Below are 17,045 nucleotides of genomic sequence, written 5' to 3'. Positions count from 1 at the left end.
GAACACTGCGCCTAAATATAGGAACATCAACACATAATGTTCCGAAATGATTCCATTCAAGTGTGTTCCACATAAAAGTTCAATACAAATACAATTTTAAAAGATTAAATGCAAATGTATTGCGCTTCGAAGGTAAATACAATTGAATTGTACAGGACTTAAAAAAAAGCTTTGGACCACTATAATACTACGCACAGTTTAAATATTTTATTTAGTGATCCTAGCTAGAAAGCCTGAGTACCACTTTCACTATTCTGTATTATAGAAGTATGAAAATACAAACTTGTATGCTTGTTTTCCTTTGGGTTACTTGAAAATGAAAACATTGAAACTGTGCTTGCCTTGTAACGCTACATTAGACATTTTCAATGCAATCGTAAAAACACACTCAATAACTGCAGGCTAGGTGTACCACTTCCTGAATTTTTCTCCGGACCAACACCTCATCTACTACAAATTCTTTCTCTAATACGACCGAGTGGTTGCATTTCTTTGGGCGTCGTTCCCATTTTTAAGGTCCTTGAGTCAAAACAGAGCCAGTAGCTTATTAATAATAAACCGGACATCATTGATTTCCCGCCTGGGGAGTCTTTCTGGGTTGTAAACTGTCTGGGTTGGCATCATCGAGCCTTTAAGCTCAAGGCCCAGGCTTTGATACGGTATCACATTCAACGAGGTTTTACAAGACTAACGAAGCGGTCAAATAGAAATCAATCAATGTTTAATGTTGTCTGAGTCACTGCTGGTTGAGTGCGTTGATTTTCAAAGGGTGGTACGGCACCATCTAGTGCTACGCTAAGAGTCAAAGAATCAAATGTAAACTGTGCATTGTGTTACACACACACACATATATATATATACAGTATATTTATTATGTGCGGTTCAGTTGTACTTGGAAGTCAAGTACATTTGCATTTTCTCTTTTAGAATCGTTTGTTTTGTTTTCAAGCATTTATTTATTGTACTATTTTTTTTTTTTTTTTTTTTTGATGTGGTACTTGGGGTCAAAAGTTTGAGAAGCGCCGGTATAGGAAATGTGCGGATGGAAGTTTCACATCTGTTCCCGGGGTTGTTGGAATTCCCGACCGAATCCGCTTGTGCGCCATTCCTGCGACGCTCACCTCGGCGTCAACCCTTCACAAGGCGAATGACCCAAACTTCCCGGGATGAGAAAACTTTTAACGTAAATGTTATTCTTCTGGGTGCTCAAAGGATACATTGTGTAAGGATCCAGAAGGACATACCAGGCAGTGAAAGAGGCTCTTTCTTGTTGTTTCTCTTTTTTTTTTGTTTTTTTTTTTTTGGTCCATTGGCCCCCTCCCAGTCTCTCTCCGAGGCAGCCTGTCTCTCTCTGGCAACAGCTGCTCGCTGCCTTTGGAGGGTGAGCCCGAGCGGTGCCGTCCAGACATCTGTAGACCCCGAGCCTCGCCTGCCAAGAAGTTTTTTTTTTTTTTTTTTTTTTTAACAAACATAGAAGCCCAAAGTCTGCTCAGCACAAAGGGCGATATATAAAGTCTAGTGGCGGAGAGGTCGTCTTACCGTCCTTCTCCGGGCGCTCCCTTCCCTTCTCTAATTCTATTCACGTCCACGGAAATGGCAAAGTCATTGAACATCACGGACGGCGGTTAACCCCAACGACAGCCGAAGGCCGGCGCTCTTAATTGAGGGAGACGTTCTCAGGGAGCGAAGCGCGCTGACCTCGGTGTGACTTCTGCTTACATCTAATTATGAGCGTCTTTGAAAAAATAAGCAGGAGCGTGGACGTATTTGCGCGTCCCCCTCCCCTGTGTGAGCTTTACCTCCTCACCCTGAGAACGGGGCATTCCAGTGCGGAGGACTTGCTGCCCTACGTTCACAAAGGGATCTACTGAGGGAGACCGGAGCAGAACAGAGATCCTTTGTACCGAATGAATGCGGCCCGTGAGAAGTTTGGGAACGTCGCGGTTTGAGAAACATCACAAAGTTTTACGAAGGCCCCGCCGATCGGGACCCGCGCGCTTTCGACATCGCCGCTCCGGGTCGACCGCACGTCCGTCAGCTCGTCCCAACGTGGGAACCGCGCCGCTAAACGCCCGCGGTCATGTCTTGACTCCAGCAGCTCGCGAGGCGTTTGGCACGGAGTCAACAAACACCTACCCTGCTGTTTCTGCACATCAGGTGCCCTCGACCAGCCTCGTGTTTTGTTAAGCGCTTGAGAGCGTCGGCTTCTCCGCTGCGTGCGCTCCGCCGGGGTCATTGCGCAATATAACCACCGACTCGCAACAATGAGCAGGAGTTGAATGATTGACACCAAATGAAAAATCCCGCTAGCTGTCCAGGAGATTGTCTAGCACGGTCCAGGAGATTGTCTAGCCAACAACACGAAGGAGTCTGTAGTCTGTGGGGGAGTTCACCAAAAATGCTAAATTCTGTGCGCTTGCTGCCAAATTTGAACCATGTACACAGCGCAGTTGGGTGCTGCTAAATCGTAAAAACTTTGAGTTCCGTAATTGCGTATAGGAGGCGCACGGTGGCCATGTTTGAGTACTCGCCATAAAACACAAAACTCGAATTAGTCATCTCCATAAGATCACATAGCAACATGGAATTTGGAAGATCTATCATGAGTAGCCCCACAAAAATGTCTCGAAGCGTCCATTTTTGGGTCAGTTTGGGCATTTCCTTCAACAGCAAGAGATTTTGTCTGGTTGCTACCAAATTAGTTCGGGTGAACAGTTGCCTGTCTCTCAATAAACATCTTGTGATTGGCTGGCTTGATTTTCGAGTGTGGGAGGAAAACAGAGTGCCCACAGAAAACCTTTTGGTTTTACGTGTTTAATGAGTTACTGACAGAGGCCATTCAAATGTTAGCGTGCATTTTCCCATTGGCGTATAAAACCACAATCTAACCCTGGTCGTGTTCCGAGTTCTGTGGTTAAAAAAAAAAAAACCAACCCAAAAAAACAAAATCCAAGCTCTATACACACACACACACACACACACACGCACACGCAGCGCAAAGCACAACTTGTCTGCTCATCTGCTTGTGATTAGTGACGACGCAGAGATGCCAAATGGGAGATATGGATCTCATTCCTCGGCAGACAAAGCCTTATTCATCGGCGGAAAAGTCAGATGTGGGAAGACGATTCCAGCAACCCGGAGCGCGGCCGCTCGCCTCCCGCCTTCTGGGACTCATTTTGAACCTCGCGCAACCATGTGTTTGGACGGATAGGAGGATGTGTTTGAGACGGGACGGTGGGATTGTTTACCCTGCAATTTTGTCGGACTTAAGTAGACGGCAGTTTGTTTTCCATTAGAGGCCCCAGAGAACGAACAAAGTCATTGTCGTGCAAGAACATCCGTTTAAGTCGCTTTATTGACAAAAAAGCTTGGCCCTTTTTTGTTGTTGTTGTTGTTGTTGTCGTCGTTATGCAAATATGTCCACCCAAAAGACCTCTGCCAGGCCTGAACAATCCTAAACATGTTCACCTGATGATGTGCTGGTTCTGCTGTTCCGCCACAGTCCTGTTGGTGGCAGTAATGCACGAATAACAAGCTTTTTTTTCACTGCGACTCGATCCATCCATCCATCCATCCATCCGTCCATTTTCTATCGCTTATCCGAGGTCGGGTCGCGGGGGCAGTAGCTTTAGCAGGGACGCCCGGACTTCCCTCTCCCCAGCCACTTCCTCCAGCTCTTCCGGGGGGATCCCGAGGCGTTCCCGGGCCAACCGAAGGGGGGGATGCCCCGGCCACCTCATCTGGCTCCTCTCGATGCGGAGGAGCAGCGGCTCTACACTGAGATCCTCCCGGATGATGGAGCTTCTCACCCTATCTCTAAGGGCGGAAACTCATTTCGGCCGAAGGTGAGGGTAGGAACGTAGAGCCATCCCGTAAATCTGATGGGTCACTGCCCCACAATGCAAGCGGACTGTAACGGCAAAATAAATAAATAAATAAAAAAGACTACTTAGTTCATATACTGTAGCTATCTATGGAAAAGAGCAGCTCATGATCCAAAGCATACCACATCATGTGTCATCCATCTAACTATATTACTGTATGTACAGTAGCTGCATCTGGAGAAAGGAGCAGCTCATGATCCAAAGAATACCACATGGTGTGTCACTTCATCTCTGGAAACATGCAGTCAGCGTAATAACTTCCATAAGGAAATCCCAAACGCCTCCGTTGTCGTATTGTTCAGGTTGAACGGTCAACGCCTCATCTTAACAATGGCTGTAAAGTCTTAACTGCTTTACAGCCGCCCGTTTCACTCTTGGGCCACTTTCTAAACGTCAAAAGTAAGACGCGACACATTCCACTTTTTGTCCAAACATTTTCTTTTCTATTCAGCACTTTTCGCGCGTGTGGCTCACATTTTAGCGCGTGACCTTGTTCTTTGTCTGCTCGTTAGTTTTGTGGCCGCTGGCAGCGTTTTCAGGTCGCTGACCTGCCGTTCACCTGCTCGCTGACGGAACACGTCATTGATGATATCGTGTGATCGCGGGTTGCCTTCGCAGGTGTTCACAGAACTCACAAATGTGTCTGGTCTTTATCTCCCGATGCTATTTCTGCCGCTCTTAAAGCTCTTGCCGAAATGTTTGACTGGCGATTTATGTGATCTACTCTGAAGGGACAAAGCGTCGTATAGTTGCGGGATGTGTTCCAGACCCACGAGACAGAGGTTGGGGATTTTAGCCAAACCTCAACAGTCAACGTTTTTTTTTTTGTATTGGGCTTGATTCGTAGAATCAACAAAAATAATCCCGAACAGTTGTTTTTGTATGACCGTAAGAAAACATTTGCTGAGGCCGACTTAGTGCCCGCAGTATATCAGTATATCAATGTGATATCACTTTGTTTCAATTTCCCAAACCCCTGAAACAACCCACATGTGGACTCGCGCTAAATAAATGAATACTCGAGTGTCCACATCAACAAACATCAGAATATACAAGCGATCCTCGCTTGTATATTCGACGACGGAGTTGCGTCCCTACGGCGGCTTCATAAACGGAATTTTTACTCGCGTAGGAATGTCGGAACACGCCTCGCCAATCTAACTTTTACTGTTGTAAACAATACTGGCTTTAAAACCCTAACCCTAACTCTAACCCTCTTTGAGCACTCCGGTTTTACCTAACCCACCCCTAACCATAACCGTAACTTCCCACTGTGGCGCCATCAAACAGGAACCCAATAGGAAGCCATCTTAATGAGTTCTAAGTACGGCAAGTACTACAAGGTTCTCTGTAATCTCTAAAAACAAGCGAAATGTTATGAGCTTCCTCTCTTGGATTCCCCACTCCCCCCCCCCCCCCCCCCCCCCTCTCTTTTCCTCCGCAACACACGGAGCAGGGTTCATTTGAAAGACGCTGTTTGTTAAGGCTTTAGCGGTTAGTAAGTGCTTTCTTTGTGCGGCAGGAGCGCAGAGACAGGGGGTTAATATCTCCCAGGGAGTGCTTACAAAGAGGGCCTTCAGCTCGCCTGGCCGAAGAGGGGCGGCGAGATGAATGAGGCCGGGCCGTAGGGCAGAGGTGCCAGCGAGGGCACGGGGCGTCGAGGGTTTCCGTGAGGTTTTAGGTCAAGGTGTCCGCGGGAGGCTAAAGACAATGCAGGGGTAACCTTCCGCTGGTGGCCTGAGACCCCGGAGGTCACCGCGAGTGTCAATTTCAAGGTAAAAAGGTCGGCGCATGTGTTTTCGGTTTGGGCAGCTTGAGAATACAAAGCATTTTTAGGTGACCCGGAGCACAGACCTCCACCAACAAACTGGGACGTCTGTGTGGATTCTCAGTCATCCATGTCATGCCTCAAGGCAACTGGACTGTTCTTGTTTGTTGAAGATGTTTCACCTTGAATCCAAAAGGCTGATGTGGAGTCCCTCTATTTCTGCCTATTGTTGTACTTCAATGTGTTCTGACCAATGGCTGACCCGGGCCGGGGTCTCACACTTTTGCTCCAACCATGTGCAGTCTGAACCGAGTCCCAGAATTGGTGCTGATTGTTTTGTGTTCCCTCTCTGGTATGTCAGCAAACAAAGTGACAGCTATTATTTATTGATTATGGATTTGACAAAAAAAACCAACTCTTGTTTTATTCATCAATGGAGCGTGTGTTCGAAGGACATAATGCCTCCAGTGATTCACGGGCCGGTTGCATGTCGGGGCTTTGTTGGCGTCACCATCTCCTTTCCCGTGAGAGAGGGAGGAAGCGAGATGCGTCTGGTGGTTTCTCGCCTCTTCCCACTGAACGACTATTGCATTCCCGCTGTGTCGTGGCCAAACCAAAGGTCTCTTTGTGCCTCGTCCATCCGAGTTCCTGTGCCGCAAACACTGGCCTCTCTGTGAGCCGCAACCCAGCACTGTTGCCTTTGGGACCGCACCAACAACAGCAAAAATATGGAGTTGTTTCACCCCTCTGCCCTCTTTTGGGAAAAGTCTCGAGTGGTGCTGACCCGAAGCCTTTCCCGGCTGACTTCGGACGAGCGATGGCGTAGACCCCGGGACTGTTCGCCAGCCGATCACAGGGCACCTATAGACAAACAAGCAACCGCACTCGCACTCACACCTACGTATGCACATTTCAGAACCTTCACTGAACCGGACATGCTTGTTTTTGGAATGTGGGGGTCAGCCAAAGTACCTGGGGAAAAGCCACTCAAGCACGGGGAGAACATGAAATACTCCCAATGGAGATTTGAACTCAGATCTCCTGACTGTGAAGTTTTAAATGCCACTTTCACATGAGAGAAATGCTACCACCATCATTGTCTAATATTATTCCAGCAATGCGGCGCGTGAGTGTCCGGCATGTAGCGAAGGGGTGGGCTCCTAAACCTTGACTTCAAGTCTGTGACTGATTTTAAAGCTTTTACAACAGCCTTAAATGTGCTGTTCGACGGTGATTCAAAGCATTTCTGCGAAAGAATAATGTTTATTCGCTTTAAATCCCCCCTCTCCACCTCGACACATTCCCCGGGCTACACGAGTGCAGCGGCGTGCCAACACAAGCACCCCTCCCTTCTCCTCCCAAACCTTCTCCACCGCAACCAGCGGCAGGTGTTTGGCCAAGACCGTGTGGCCGGGATCGAGTACATGTAGGATTTGGCCCAATCGGATGTTGAGACAGTAAGGGCGCCACCTCTGCGGAAAGACACGTTGAGCAGCGACGCAGATGTGCAGCGCATTGTGCCAAATAAATAAAGTGCTGCTGAAAGGTTGCGCCGAGATGAGTTGTTTTGCTTTCGCGACATGCGTTTTCAACCAGGTGCGCCGTTGGAAACTTATTTCCCCCCCCCCCCCCCGTTTTGTCACGCAACTGTCCCAATTATGCTCAGACATTACAAATAATTGGAAAAATACTGTTGTCTATACTGATGGCAGCAGTCCACATAGTACGTGACAACACAACAAAAATGAGAAGACTAAAAATTGAAATATTGCTTGAATTGAAGTGTTGAAAGTTTCAGAGAAAAAAAGCAAATAGTCATAATTTTCTGGGAATTAAATTTTTTTTTTTTGCATTACCAGAAAACATCTGACTTTAACAAGAATAAAGTTACGATAGGAGGGACAAAGTCAAAACATTAAAAAAAATGCTTTTATGAAAAGAAATGTGTAATTTTATGAGCAAAACAAATTTCAATATTCCCTGAAATTTGACATTCCCTGAGACTTTTGCATCATAATATTAGATTTAAAAAAAAAAAACAGTTATATATTGAGAATTAAGCTCTAATATTACAAAAGAAATAACATTTTGCTTTTACAGCAGACAAATGGACCAGTTATTTGTAGATGTCGTGAATTAAATAAATATAAATTACAATTTAAAATATATATATGTAAAATGGTAACATTGTTTATTTTAATAATAATAATTCATTCTCATTTTTTTGTTGAAGATGAAAAAAAAACTGGGGGAAAAAATGACAATGCAATACAACTGGACTCTTGATAATCTCAACGCTCGGTGTGCCACATTATAGTACGGAGGGAGCCGCATCTGGCCCGCAGGCCATACTTTGCCAACCCCTGTACTAAAGCTCTATCTATCTATCTATCTATCTATCTATCTATCTATCTATCTATCGATCTAGCTCTAGCTAGCACCCCTGCTAACACGTCCTCACCTTTGACCCCCCCCCCCCCTGCCGTTGCCTTCTCCATCTTGCCGCCTCCTCCCGCTCTGCTGTATTCCTGGTTTTCGCCGTGTCGTGACTAGATGTTATTAATCTTGTGGATGTTGTCGGCGCGCCAGCAACTCCTCGCACAAAGCCAAGATAACCGCGCAGGCCGCTTTTTCTAGTTGGCAGAACGCCGCCGCCGTCGCCCTCGGGGCGCTGCAACACCTCGGCTAATACTTCCACACGTGGATGCGCAGCTTTGTGTTGTGTTACAAAATCCCGTTTAAGACACATTTAAGTCAACTTTTTGGACAGGCTTGATTTCGCTCCTCATCACCCGTGGTAGCCTGTGATGCATTTGATGGATGTTGTTTTGAATTTATTGGCCAGGCCGCTGCAAATTTGAATTTTTGTTCTTTTTTTTTTTTACATAGTAAAACAATAAATAGTAGAAATAGTTGGTACGTTCACAGAGGCCATTGGGGATATTTGTTAAAAAATATTGCAGTTTAGCTAAAGACGTATGACACATTTCCAATTCATATTTTTTGAGGAATTAAAAAAATCTGTTTAACGGCTAACTATTTCATGAAAAAAAATATATATCAAAACTAAAACTTCAGTTTTTGTTGCAAAATGTTTAAGTGGAGTAAATGTACACTGTTCATGTACTGTTGGCTTCCTATGTTGAACGGATATGTATGAGCTTAAATACTTCTGTTTTTGTTCACTGCTACAGCAGAAATATAATAAACTATATATATATATAGAGATATATTTTTTTTAAAAAAAACTTTATTTATTGAAACAAAGTAACTGCGATCCAATCTTGGTTTACCTAAAAAATTAAGTGAATGGTTGAGTTGTGATAAAGAGAGTACATTTGTTGTGATGAACAATTCTGGCATTCCGATGGAGATACTTGCTGAAAAACGTGATTTATTTATTTTTTCATTATTTTTAATTTTTTTTTAAACCAAAATACTGACGTCTTTACTCATCTCCATTATAAAATGAATGGGCTGGCAGAAAGAGGAACTACATTTTAAAGACCACTTCAGGCAGGCTGATGGAGATAATTGTTCAAAACGTGATTTGTTGAAGCAAAATAAAAGCGATCTGTTCTCGTCTTGACAGTCTTCAGAAGTCTCCTATCAAAAGTGAATGGGTGTGCTGATGGAGATGCTTGGTCAAATCGGGACGTGGCGATTTCATTGGTTGTTTATCTACCAGAGAAACGAGCGCGCTGTCGTAATCTGCCCCGTTCAGTGGTGAACAAACCCTCGGCGTCGTCATCAATGTGTTGGCGGTAGACTCTGGACTTTGTGTCACACGTAGAAAAACAACAAAAACAGCTGACCCCAATAAAAAAAGAAATCATAAAGAGCTACTGGGAGGTTAACGGCATAAACGTCAAGCAGTAGAAAACGAGGAGCAGGACGCGGGAGTGAAAGTGACTTACGACTCCCTACGGTGTCAATGACAAAATGACAGTGGCAAAATGTTCAAAATGAATTTGAAAAAAAAAAAGCAACATTTTAGTGATGCGTCCCCCGACATATCATTTTTTTCCTTCATAATTTTCCCTTGAAATTTAAATTATATTTTATTTAGGTATTTGTATTGAACGAAAGGTCCCTTTGAAATATGTCTACAAGTAAACGTTTTAATTAGCATTGAAATTGTTATTATTCATTGATTTATTGATTTATTTTTAGCAAAAAAGAAATTATTATTATTTACTTCAGTGGTTGACGGGGACAGGGGGCAAAACAAATGTCAAACTTTCCAGGGGGCAACCTGGACTGATAAGATGAGATTCATCTTCACTTGTGGCTTCATACAGCACCGATCATGATAATGAGCGTATGTGCAAATAATAAATGTGTTTAGAATAAATGTTTAACTTCTCCCACACAAAGACGAGGTTAGCCGTGTCTAATGACGCTTGGGAAAAATGTTCTCATAGTGACAACATAATGACACTCAAGCAGAGAAGTTTATGTCTGATGGATTTGAAGTCCGGCGCCTCGGGGCATGCGCTCGCTTATTAGCTCATTTCACTTGCGTCGTCCATGAGATGGGAGGACGAGGGCGCGGGGGTAAGGGGTTGCGTTAACCTGCCTTTGCTGTCACGCTAGCTTGCGGTCGAGTGAGTCAGCGGCTATGAAAAAAAAAAAAGAAAAACTTGGACGGTTCTCACACATCAAAGGCAGCTAAAACGACTCCATACGCTGAGCCGTAAGCGTTCACGTCGGCACTTCCCTTGAAGCGGTTGCGATTTTACGTGTGTACGCTCCAATACAAATGATCCATTCATACATCAAGCAGGCTAACTGTAGACAATTTCACTTGACTGAATTGGATGCATACTCGGGAGACTATTGTCCTTTCCGAAATGAAAGAAATACATGACAATATGGCCTCTTTTAAAAACCAAAATAGTTTACAGAGCTGCTTCTGCTTTGTCAGTGATGCTTTGTTCTTTTCAATTATTTTTCCTCTCAGCCCTGTTATTAGCTGGTTGGAGTGTACACAAAGAGCTGCTTGACATGAACTCTGAGAACGCCGCAAGCATGCCACGCGTTCCGAGCGATTTTTGACGTGGCGGCTAAAAGCCACATCTCTGATATCCTTCATCGGTGTCCTGGACAGCGACAAGGGAAAAAGCCGTCTTAGATGGCCGGTGTGAAAGTAGTCAAATGTGGACGCATCCAGCAGAAAACATGGAATTGAGCCATCTTAATTGGCAGCAGGCAGGGCTGTAACTACCATTGAGGACACCAAGGTTATGTCTTAAGTATTTTTTCCTGAGTGGAAAAAAAAGATAACTGTTGACAAATAAGTCAATGCCGAAACCCCATGCTCATCTGTTTCCTCTTCACTGTGGACTCCACAGTGGATTATCCTATCCTTAGTCTAAGCAAACAAAATTCATGTGGAGTTCCTCAAGGCTCCATCCTCAGCCCTCTACTATTTAGCATCTATATGCTCCCAGTAGCTCAGATAATAGAAAACAACAATAATATATGTTACCACAGCTATGCAGAAGGTACACAATTATACATCTCAGTTTCATCAGGTGACTGTGGTCCTATACAGGCACTGACTAAATGCATTGAAATTGAAAAATTCATGGCTTTGCTACATTTGACAAGGACAAAATGGAGATTGTTATCATTTGAGCTAAGGAGAGCGATCGGAAGTATGCCGACAGCTCCATTCGTTAAATCTTATAACCACAGAGCAGGCTAAAAATCTAGGTGTACTTATGGACTCAGACCTCAATCTTGAGAAGCATATTAAGACAATTACAAAGTCAGCCTACTATCATTTAAAAACACATATCTAGCATAAAAAAACTGATGTCTCAATAGGACCCGGCCATGCATTTGTCTTCAGTAGGCTTGATTATTGTAACAGTATATTTACAGGGCTGACAAAAAAAAGCCATTAAACATCTGCAGCTAATTCAAAACGTCACTGCTCGAGTTCTAACTAAAACCAAGAAAATGGACTACGTCACTCCAGTTCTGAGATCTTTACACTGGCTCCCTGTCTGTCAGAGGGTAGATTTGATTAAAATACACTTGCTAGTGTGTAAAGCTCAAAATGGTTTAGGGCCAAAATACAGTACTTCAGATACTGAACCTCCTCCATGAGTATGAACCATCCAAAACATTGATGACCCAAATTAGTGATCAACCGTCACTAGTGAGAACATAACTAGCAAATGTTAACTGCCGACAAATGGTCGTTTCAGAGTTAGTGATAAACGAGTCTTAGTCTTTGATGGGAGAGAGTGACAGATACAATTATTTAATGATGCACAGAGTAAGAGCGACAATTAAATACAGTCAAATAATTTAAAAAAATCTAAATAATGAAATACAATAATGTAATACTGTAGTTCATGACACATTTAATGATGTATGTATTTATTTAATTTTGGCACTCTCGGTACTCCATACACAAACACACACACAATGTCCATTCAAAATACAGGTTTCCTGATGGATCCGCCTATTGAAACTTTTTGTTCGGACCTCCACAGTTATGACCTCGGAATTTCTAAAATCCTGATTACGGCCCTGATGGGCAGCTCCTTAAAATACAGTTGGTATTGGAGGGCGGGCGGGCATGCTTCCTGGTAGCGGTGCCAGGTCGCTGGCATGCCTCCAGGCACACCTTGCGGCGCAAGCAGAGACAATAAGCTCGTTCATCGCTGCGACCCAGCTGTCGCACCTCATATCCAGGACATCCTTGGGCTCCAGTGACAACCAGCAAAACTGGACCAGATGACACAAAAGACAATTGTGTAACAAATACAACAAAACAGCCGGCGCGGTGGACGACTGGTTAGTACATCTGCCTCGCAGTTCTGGGGACCGGGGTTCAAATCCCGGCCCCGCCTGTGTGGAGTTTTCATGTTCTCCCCGTGCGTGGGTGGGTTTTCTCCAGGTACGCCGGTTTCCTCCCATATCCCAAAAACACGCGTGGTAGGTTGATTGAAGACTCCAAATTGCCCGTAGGTGTGAATGTGAGTGCGAATGGTAGTTTGTGACTATGTGCCCTGCGATTGGCTGGCGACCGGTTCCGGGTGTGCCCCGCCTCTCGCCCGAAGACAGCTGGGATAGGCTCCAGCAGCCCCGCGACCCGCCTGAGGAGAAGCGCTAAAGAAAATGGATGGATGGATACAACAAAACACAATCACAGAAATTGCATCATGGGAAATATTGAAGATGAAATAATGGCTACCGTCGGTCATTTCTCTCGCCTTGTGTTCGTATTCGCAATCAAACAGCCCCTTTGTCTCGAGGGTTTCATCCGAGCACGGTGGAACAGAGCGCTGCATTGACGGGACGCAGACAGATTATCTTGTTAGAATGGCTTTTCCAGAGCAGCAGAAAGGCCAGCACAACAATAGGTAACTTGTTGTAGGCACAACAAATCTAATATTCCTTTAACATGGCCCATGCGGGGCGGTGGGCGGCGGCAGCGGGGGCCGCTCTTGCCGGTACAGTAATAGTTTGTAGTTGCACAAAGCACCGCCTTCAGCGGGGCCGCTAATTGGGCTGGTCGGACGCCGCCAAAACCCCTCGATGAAAGCGAGAGGTGACCGCGAGTTGTCGCTGGAGACACAACAATGCCGGGATTGAAATAATCTCTTTCGCGGGATCGCTTTGTCCTCGAGTACGCTCGGAAAATCGATCGAAAAGACTTCACCGCGTCTTGTTGCTTACCATTGTTGTCGGTTTAGGCCGCGTAGGAGGCCGATTTACAAGATATGGCGGAGTGACTGATTAGCATGGGAACTTGCCGAGCATATTATGGTCCACAATATTAGAAGAATTCTAAACCTTCAGATCATATTTCAATTGATTTTTCAAATGTGAGAGAAATTGACAAGAAATGCAAGAACGGTTTTGGCAGCTCACACTTGAACACAGTAATTATATGTGCGGTATTTGTTGCGGGTAGCGAGTGTATTTTAAGTCTTTTGCAAGTGAATGGCATGTAAAAAACGGCACTGACGTTCAACTCGCTCACGGCCCGTTTCATAGTTGTACGTCTGTAAATAAATTCAGATTTTGCCATCAAAGGTGCTTTCTCTGTCTTTGTTTTTGTTGTTTTATAGTTTGCGTGAAGAAGGACAAAAAGGCTCGTTTTCTCTGATTTTTGGTGAAAATTGAAATTTTTAAATTAAAAAAATAATAATTTTTTTAAGAATGGAAAAGGTCAGGGGTGAAAAAACTTCACATTTCTGGTGAAAGAGGAGAATGTACTCTTTTCTCTTGCCAAGAATCAAAATGCGGCTCTTGAAAGATGAATCAAAATGCTTTCAAGCATTTTCCGAAAACGACTGGCAGTGAATGAATTAATATCATTTCAACCTTGAAAATAAATGGCATTTACAGTATGTCGCAACCTGTAAAAACGCAAATTGCTACTTTCCTATCAGCCATTTTATTACAGTTTGGACTCACAATTTCATGTTGCATTAACGTCGCTTTCATTGAAATATGAACACACGTCCCGGCCCTTTGCGGCATAGACCATTTTTGCCACAAAACCTCTTCAGGGAAACAGGTGCTGAGTCAGTGAGGACAGGAATGCCAGAAAGAATGGGGAGTGAAGCCGAGTGTGTGAGTAACACTGAAAAGAAGCCAGCCGCGAGAACAAAGGGCGGAGTCTCACCGGGGATTGCGTGCGGACATCAAATGTTTACCTGTAGCAAAAAGAAAGGGGAAGGTGCAGGAGGGTGGGGGGGTGGCCCTGGTTTACAGGGGTGGGCGGGGACCCGAAGCCCAGAGCATGAGCTTCGCACGCAACTTAACAATACTACCTTTATGGAGACTGCCTTGCGTTAGTCACACACACACACACACACACGCACACGCACGCACACGCACGGTTGCTAGTGAATCTCATGGCAACATGATGATGACGATGACACTGCAGCCATGTAAGGCAAGACCTTTTTTTATTTTATTTTTTATTTTTATTTTCTTCCCATCAAAAAAGCAAAATATCCAGCATGTGTGCAACAGCTGTGTCAAACAAGTATTCGGCGATCGACGAGCAAAAAATGTGTTGCCACGTGATGGTTTTCCCGTCAACAAATGGACAAAATGAGAGTGGCCGAGAAATTGGAGCTCGCCGACCGCCGCCCTTCATCCTTGTCTGACTTTTGTGTCACTTGCTTTGTCTTCCTCTTTCGTTTATCTTTGCTCTCCATCGCTTATCTGCGCCAAGAACAAAACTCCTGGGATAAAGTGGACCGATAACAGACAACAAAAGCCGAGCCACACGGTTTTTTGTTTTTTTTCCCCCCACCCATCTTTTTAGGAAACTTTGCATTCTTTTTTTTTTTTGCTTTCAGCGTCACTCTACTAAGGCCACAGTTAAAAGACAAAAAAAAAAAAAATGGTAACACTATTTATACACGCCACTCTACAAAACGTTCGAGATGTTGGACTTTCGGGTGAAGTGTTCAGGATGAACCTAAAATGCACTATAACCTTTCGAGGTGAACCCAATTTGACATCCAACTGTTCGGTGTTTTGCACAACTTGCTGTTCTCCTGCTGAACAGCAAAATTCAAAATTGTGGTGTGTGACACATGATTATTTCCTAAGGGAGTCCACTTCTATGCTTTTTTTGTTACTCCTCCAGTCTCTTGCGATGGCAAAGTGCTGTTGATCAGTTGGATCTCACCATGTATCATTTTGTGAACCGCAGACCAGGAAATGTCTCGTTTCATTCAGGAATCAAAAGTTAGCCGTCATAAAATCGGAAAGTATTAATGGGTGATGTGAATCAATGTGGACTATTACGAAGTCGTATTTTTCGGCGAAAAGGTCAAATGGTTACGACGATAAGGCATAGTATTGTAAGAGAAGTCCCAATTTTTACAAGAAATAAGGAAAATAAAGATCAGTAACACGAAAGAAAAGTCGTATTGTCGTAATAAAGTTGAAATGTTACAACAGTGAAGCTGTAAATTTACAAGAAAAGAAGTAATTTATGAACAGAGGCGGCAGAACTGTGGGGGCATTGGGGGCATATGCCCCCATACTTTTGACCCAAGGTGCCCCTATGTGCCCCTATGCGTGCAGTTTACAGTTACAAGAATGAATTATAATCACAGGTGATTGTGGTGTTTGTTTGTTTTTTTTTTCAAATACAGAAAAATGTTAAATATTTGGAAAATGTAAAGAGTGTAATTTGTTACGTGAGCACGCTCGAAACGTCAGAGAATATAGTTGTAACATAACAAGAATAAGCTGAAAATGTTACACGAAACAAGTTCATTAGATGAAGCCCGCAGCAACTTTTTTTTGTTTGTTTTTTTTTTGTTACAGTCCGAAAGGTGTGATTGGCAGCTTGCGTGTAAAAGGCAGCGTCGCCGGGGTTTAGCCGGCGGGCGCCTGCGGTCGGCGTAACGTGCATACTATAAATAATTTGACGATGTCTTGTAGTGTGCGAGGGATACGCTTTCACGCGGGGTTTCCTCCCGTGCGAGCGTCTGCAGTCAGGTTTGCGCGTACAATCGAGAGCATTGTTCGCTTGACAGGCCCCTGCCTGCCCGCCTGCACCCCCAGCACAACACTCCTTCCTACCTGAGCACAGAGACAGGTGTATCTGTCCCAGTCACGCACAGCCCAGCCACACTCCCACACAACCTGATACTGACACACACGCCGGTGCCAGCAGACATATTGCACTCGCGGTGGATGCCAGCAGTGGAAAACCTCAAATCTGCGGTCACACACACACACACACAAAAACATTGATTTGCCTTTTTCAGGACAAATCCAGCTGCTACATACACACCGGTAACATTATGCACAGCTGGAACATTAGCACTGTGCTTCCATGTAGGAAAATTAACTAAACAGTACTTGCATGTAAGTTAATGAAATAAATGCAAATATATTATACCTAAAAGTTCAACACAGCTGAACTGAACTGAACTTGACAGATGTTGCTTGGCAAGTTAATTTCGCCAGTCAGTTGAGGATACCTGCTTCTGTTTCCGTTTCTCATTTGGACGGATTGCCAAGTAGAAGTTTGGGCTTCTTGTAACCAAAATGGCAGACGTCCTGTTCAATTTCGCGCATGGCTGCTCGAGATTTGTTCGTGTGTCCTCGTTATGATAGCCGTGTCCACACCAAATTGTGTTTATCAGTGAAACGCAGTGCAGGGCTAAAGAAAAATGCTTTTTGAATACTTTCTTTCCGCTGCAGAAAAGTTGTGTTGTACATCCGAGGAAATGCACACGCAGTTCCCGGAAGGGTGTGTTTGTTGAAATAAATGTTTTCTCGCATGCACGCAACAAGAATGCCTGAGTCACGCACGCTCATTTCATTGTGAGTCAGAAGTTCATTTAATTGTTGCTTAATGGGGGATCATTATTTCCTCCGCCAAGTGC

At 44.4% G+C, this 17,045-nt stretch overlaps 3 long non-coding RNA genes across 3 annotated transcripts in view; 1 reads left to right on the top strand and 2 right to left on the bottom strand.

Annotated features, from left to right (window-relative positions):
• LOC133465937 (uncharacterized) overlaps positions 1–17,045 on the top strand; it is a 48,352-nt gene that overhangs the window by 26,059 nt on the left and 5,248 nt on the right. The gene's annotated exons all lie outside the window — the stretch shown is intronic.
• LOC133466276 (uncharacterized) lies at positions 1,260–2,218 on the bottom strand. Its single transcript, XR_009784906.1, has 2 exons — positions 1,540–2,218; positions 1,260–1,429 (listed from the first exon to the last, which is right to left on the bottom strand). It is a non-coding gene; the product is annotated as an uncharacterized LOC133466276 (long non-coding RNA).
• Positions 12,032–14,533, bottom strand: LOC133465936 (uncharacterized). The gene is made up of 3 exons (XR_009784782.1): positions 14,098–14,533; positions 12,477–12,959; positions 12,032–12,399 (listed from the first exon to the last, which is right to left on the bottom strand). It is a non-coding gene; the product is annotated as an uncharacterized LOC133465936 (long non-coding RNA).

The sequence above is a fragment of the Phyllopteryx taeniolatus genome, chromosome 16 (assembly GCF_024500385.1).
Source record: "Phyllopteryx taeniolatus isolate TA_2022b chromosome 16, UOR_Ptae_1.2, whole genome shotgun sequence".
Taxonomy (NCBI): Eukaryota; Metazoa; Chordata; class Actinopteri; order Syngnathiformes; family Syngnathidae; genus Phyllopteryx; species Phyllopteryx taeniolatus.
This window is presented reverse-complemented; position numbering and strand designations above follow the sequence as displayed.